At 27.9% G+C, this 6,721-nt stretch overlaps 1 non-coding gene across 1 annotated transcript; it reads left to right on the top strand.

Annotated features, from left to right (window-relative positions):
- The first annotated feature begins 3,262 nt into the window (after positions 1-3,262).
- Trnam-cau (transfer RNA methionine (anticodon CAU)) lies at positions 3,263-3,335 on the top strand. Its single transcript has one exon. It is a non-coding gene; the product is annotated as a tRNA-Met (tRNA).
- The last annotated feature ends 3,386 nt before the right edge of the window (positions 3,336-6,721 follow it).

Genomic DNA, 6,721 nt, shown 5'->3' with positions numbered 1-6,721 from the left:
GAACATGTTTTTTCTCATATACGGCACATACAATCAGATTAATGTGTAAACGTATTTAATAGTATCATGTGACGACTTTCACTTGACGATTATCAAACAAGTTGCTAATAAATAACCAAGAAAAGTTAGATGAAAAGACGACGGAGAAAAGAATTGACTTAATGAATTCGATTAGAAATGATAATGAAACCGTCTATTGAGATGTTGCTGTAGCGTAAAAATCTATTTATAATGAGCTCACGGGCAGGTTCATTAACTGCTTTCAAGAAACCAGGAACAGTGTTTGTAATAAATAAATAAAATTCCAGATAATAGACTCATGTTACAAAAATTACATATTTATTTAACTCGTCGTTAACATAACTATAACTTATTTGGTAAAGCCACGGGAACGCGATATTCCGAAGGTGCTGGTTCAAATCCTGCACCTGTCGATGAATTTTTCATTCCTTATTTTATTAAAATTAAATTTAAATTTAATTATTTAAATCGCTGATCAAAAATATCAAAAGCGAAAACTGCTTGTACGAATTAGTGAACATTTATATGCTAGAAGCTTACATGTAATGCGACATGCGACAAACACGAAAAAAAAACATTTTTAAGCTAACATAAAAGGAAATGCACTTAAATTTTTGCTATGGAAAATTTAAATACTTTATATACTTAACTTTTACTCCTCATTATTATTAAATATATATATATATATATATATATAAGTATAAATGTACGTGTATATATACATATTTAAACATTTTGTTCAAAATATTTTATATTTATAAATATTTCTCTTTCAAATAATGATATGTAAGATTTTTCTCGAACTACATTAAAATATTTGTCGGATTAAATTCGTGATGATGTTACGATGGCATATGAAGTTGTTAACACTTATTAGAATAAAAATGTCTTGTATAGAATGAGGATTCCCTTTGGAGAAATTTAAAGGCGATTGTTGAATTGTCTGTCGGCTCTCACTCCACAACAAGTCAGTGACAGCTTTATCATGAACATGTAATACCAGTATCAATCAAAACAGCTTTGCAATTATCTAATTTAATTCAGATTATTTAAACGTTTGATCCGAAGTTAACAAAGTAAATACTATTTATTTAATGTATTCTTATAAATAATGTAACATTCTTATTTGTTTAAATGATAAGGAGGAAGCAGTAAACTATGTTTCGTATTTTATTGATATTATTATTTTATCTTTATATAATTTAAAAAGTAGGTATATGTGATATGATAATGAAGAGGTTTTAATTTTTTTTAAATTATTTTTGTTCCAACTTAATTTTGCTGTTATTGTTGTCAAATGAATGGATAAGTACGATTATATACAATTACAATATCTATATTTACAGATATCACAATAATCATTAATATTTTCAAACCTGCTCAATTAAATTTTTAAAGGTTTGACGTCTATAAAATGTATGCCTTTAGACTGGACGGTTTGAAAAAACAAAACACACACACAAAAGACTTTTATTTACACTTATTACTTAATCATACAGTTATATATTCTTAATTAGTTACATTAATTACACAGAAATTATGACATGAAAAAAACAAAGTGAATCTTGTTGTTTGGCAAAGAGTATGTTTAAGAAATTAAATATCTCGAGTAATTAACTATTATTACGATTTACGTAACTTAAATAAAAACTAAATTTATTTAGGTGGACTACGGAAGGTTTTTCTATGAAAGTACAAATTAATCTTGGTATATTAAACAGAGTATATTAATAATTGTAGGCTATTATACGACTTTGTACAAAAATAAATTTGTACCCTTAACAATATTTTGTTTCGACAAACGAGATACTATCATGCGCTAAGATCATGACTTAAAACTCATACCATACTTTAACTTTGAAGATCTCTCTAATCCACACATAACCTATGAGCTCATAGTGTACAAACATAAATGTATTCCAAAATAGAAGAATCGTAAAGCTGCAAAATAAAAATCTCATAACCAATAAAATTATTCAAATGAACAATTAAATAAACAGAAATTTTAATAACTTTGAAGCAATTCTATTCATTTCTAGCTGTCGGATAACTCCTCTTTGGTTGAAAATTTATATAACATGTAGTTGTAGTAATCTTTATTAATGTATAATATAGAATTTTTCGTTTTGGTTTTAAATAATCGGTTATATTTATAGGAAACTTATAATAAATGGATAGCAAGGAGTGTTTCAGACAGACAAAACTGATCTGGATATAATGAGATTAACAATTTTTTGTATAATAATTGAAATAAAAATCTTAAATAAAGGATGATTTTATATGTAGGTGTACTTTTTATTTTAAATATAAAAACAAAGCCTTTGGGAAGCTATAAAATTATACGCGCAGCTGCAAACGTTGTGTAAGATCAGCTCACTGTAAAAGTGTCTTTTAACAAACTTTTAAACTCAGCCTGGTTTCGAATCTCGAATCGGTCCCATGGGGTTCTTTGTGAAAAAATTAACCGACAAAAGTTAAAAAATTAAATCGTCTTCCTTTTTCAAGTAAACATCTGAACATTCTAGTCAGTTTACATAAATTGTCAGCTAAAACGTCATATAAGAAAAGCGCAGACATAAAATTTATGCAATTGAATCTGTAACCATCATTTATATCAGTGAAAACTGTAGACATTGTCTCGGTTTTAAAATGTTATCTGGAGCTAACATTATTATTCACAAAAGCCGCGGTTTATTTATGGCGAATTCATTAAGTTTGAAAAGGCGCCGTAACTAGGTGTCTTGATAATTTAATCCTTGCCGGGTTGCCCAATTAAAATGTTTCCAACGACTTTTTAAATATTCAACGGTAAGGGGTTAAAACAAGCCTAAAAACGAGGTAAAATTTACAACTCCTGCGAGAATTGATGCGAACATAATGACATTTTAAGTGTCGATTAGTAAGTTTGCTTTAAAAGTTTGACAGGCGCTTGAAAGGCTTTAAGTTGTTTATGTATTGCAAATAAGTAAAAAATTACTTTACCTTAACACAATTCACGTAATAATAAAAATTAAATTCATGCAATGTCATCACACTTGTACTGATTTTACTTTTTATGTGTAATTTAATCTTATATCATTAACCTTAAAGTTAGTTTTACTATTAAAGAGTCAAAGGCGTACGTTCATTCAAACCAATAATTTTTTTTCTAATGACCAAGTGGTTCGTTAAAGCTGATAAACATGATTATCATAAGATAACAAAATAGATTGTAATAATATAATTAATCGTTATTACGCAAGCCTCGGTAGCGCAGTAGGCAGCGCGTAAGTCTCATAATCTTAAGGTCGTGAGTTCGATCCTCACCCGGGGCATATCTTTTTTTTATATAATAATTTTATGTCTAGCAATAAAATACAAAAAATAGTAAGAAACTTCGTGATGCATAAGGGAGTAGCTTTACTTTGCCATGGAAGAAGCGTATTACTACTATTTTTTTCGTTAAAAACGTGAAATGCGAAACAGAATGGCTTTTTGCTTGAAGTTCAGTGAGAAAACGCATATTTCCAATTCCAATGAAAAGCAAATATTTATTTACTATCAAAAAGAAAGACATTTAGTTATTATTATCAATCATCCAAACAAGTATATTGTTGGTAGAATTATGTATTTACTACAGAAATTTGTAATTCCGTAAACAAAATGATGGGGTTATATTAAAATTGTAATGGACAATTTCTTCATTAGTATGTTATGTCTTAATGTTCTTGCGAACAATAATTAAGATATATTATTCTAGAATTCAAAACAAACTTAAGTTTTAAATTTTCAAAAATAATTATTCTATATGTACTAATATTTGAGAATTTGTCTACTACATAGACGAAATTTTATCAAGAAGCTTAGTAGTGACATCTCTCGAATCATAATAACAGTAAGTTTTGGGTTAGCGCCATCTATACATACATTTATTAAAACATACATAGGTACGAGTTTGCCAGAAATTTAATATCTTGTTTGATGTTTAGTTTATTACTTAATCACTAGATGACACTTTCGTAATTAAATTAATTTCATCAAATTGCTTTAGTTTTCGGTTCTTACCTATATCAAAAAATCTTGAAATTACCATCAAAACTAATTTTTATTATGGTATTAACAAAATCTTTTATATGAAAAATCTCTACATGACCTTCTTTTTAAACTGTGGATTTATAAAAATAGTTGCAGTACCGTAAATAAACCGATAAATCAGAATATACATATTATCTAAAATCTAAATTGTTAGTTCTATAGTAAAAGAAACGATTCATTAAATCGACTTTTACAAATGGTATAACTAAAATCAATGCTGAATCAAGGACGTTCGGTTACTTTTGAAATATTTGTTTTTTATAAATAGCTATTTCATTATAAAAGCAACAAATGTTGCTGTTGTTTCTCAAAAAATATTACTTACATGAAAAAATCTGTTAAAGAATGAAGTAGAAAATAAAAGCAAATTAACCTTCAAAAAATTAATTTTATTTCTAGATAACTGATTATCAAGTTGGTACACATATTTTTGTCACTAAAAAGCTCCACCACAGACGACATTGTTTTAAATTTCATTCAGATGATTTAACTTTTAAGCTTATATTCAATAACAATTGAGATTTTATAATTTCACTCCTTTTAAATTAATTAAAATCTATTTCTGATTTCATAAATACTAATTGGTATTTGTATGGACTTGTTGTAACTTTAATTATATATTTTAAGACTTTGTTAATTTTTTTATCACAAATAAAACGAAATCCTTTAATTGACTTTTCAGCGTTTAAGCGCTAATTACTTAGCAAATAAATTGCAAAAAATAAAAAAAAATAATATGTATTTACTCAAACCGATGTAAATGACGAGGTATTGTTTGGGATTCCGTCACGCGTCGCCCTGGGTAGGGTTAAGGTCACTAGGCTTTGGTTACTGAAACAAACTCAGTTTTGGTTTTAACTCTTTTTAAGGCACAAGGAGTTTTTATATACGCCTCTCTTAAGATAAACTTTTGAAATTGAGTTCCGTCATACAAATCAAAGCAATAATCTGCTTAGAAAATCACAAAATCACGCTATCATATCCATGAGATAGCATGAGATTAAAAATCTATAAAGATTTTAGTCTTCTTTTAACATTCCATTTTTTAAACAACAAAGAATGTTTTTTGAACTTTTAAGACTAATCGAGAGACAAAAAGAACTAACAGTGGAGCAATCGCTTAAAGAAAAAATTACCAAGCAATCCTTTACTTGTTGTTCTTTTTTTAAATAAAACAATTACTTATTGGTAATCAACACACAGAAAAAAAACTACCGAATCTTACAGAATGGCCCTCATCAGTTATGAAAAGGCTGTGTTAAATTTCTAATGCCTCCACACCATAATAATGGCTATCTTCTGGCTACCTTTTGTGATCTGGTTCATTAAGTGCGGGCGCATTCATCACTCCGCCCTTGGAAGGACAAAGGGTAGTTAAAATAAATCAAAAACTTAATCGTTTCTAAACGTCAACAGACAGTGCGGCATCTATAAAATGGCGGTATCTTAAAAAAAAACTGCTCACGTATTTTTTTTTTTATTATTTGGGTACTTTCACATACCTACATCAACTACGCTAATTTTGTAATTTTATTATTAATATTTTTTGATACACTATATATACAATCACTATGTACTCTTATAAGCAAAAATTAATATGCAATAAACAAAAGTTACAAAAAAAAAAAAACAGAACCAATAAAGACCTCACATAGAATTTTAAAGACTTACTAAATTAGCCTCCGTAACTTTCAAGCGTCTGATTAATATAGATTATATCGATATCGATTAAATTAGTTTTTAACGGTTTTTAATATAAACGCTGAGCCTTAACAGGCAATGGTGACGTTGCACCCTTAAAATAGCCCAATTATACCCCTTTTAAAGGGCGCCGCCCTAAAACGCATTAAACTTAGATTTATATCGAATGGAAGAATTGATTAGTTACGGATGCTGCTCTGAGATCTTTTTGTAATTTTATAAGTATATCACCATATTACTATAAAGTTTTCATTGAAATAAGATAGTAAATATCGTTTTAATTGTAAATAAATATTTTATTTTAATTTAATTGCATCTATTACTTTGTTTCGATTTTTTTTAAATAAAAGGCATTATTAAAAACATTGTAATGATATTGTTATCTTTAAATCGCATTTATAAGTTTTTTTTCATTAAATTGATAAACTCCTACAGACATTTATATTATTATTCAAAAGAAGCCGCCAGGACTAACCGCTTGCCACGAGAATAAAATAGTGGAGTAAGCATCACTAAAACTTTATTAATATATAATATCATAATACTTTTCTTTATTTACATTAATAAACATTCCTTTACACATTATAATTTCAGACAATAAATAGATTTTTTTTTAATTTAAATAGTAATGAATTTAAAATTATAACATCACTAACGACTTCTATGCTACGTTGTCCTGAAGTTGTTCAAATTGAGTTATCAGGCTCCAGTGAATTCATTGTCTTTTAGCTTTTATGCCTTTTTGTGCTGATACGTCTTTAATAGTCAATTAATACAGCTACCTGCGGCGTCTTCATTCAGAATTAAACGCTGGTCATCAGCCCGCGTCTGGATAAATTAGAGAAACATCTTACAAACCTTAAAGAGATCACTGATCACTTGATACGACGTGTCATTTTATACTGGAGTCTGGAATGGTTCGTAT

This window comes from Danaus plexippus, chromosome 14 (genome assembly GCF_018135715.1).
Source record: "Danaus plexippus chromosome 14, MEX_DaPlex, whole genome shotgun sequence".
NCBI lineage: Eukaryota > Metazoa > Arthropoda > Insecta > Lepidoptera > Nymphalidae > Danaus > Danaus plexippus.
The sequence above is the reverse complement of the archived record's forward strand: the minus strand, read 5'-3'. Positions and strand labels throughout refer to the sequence as shown.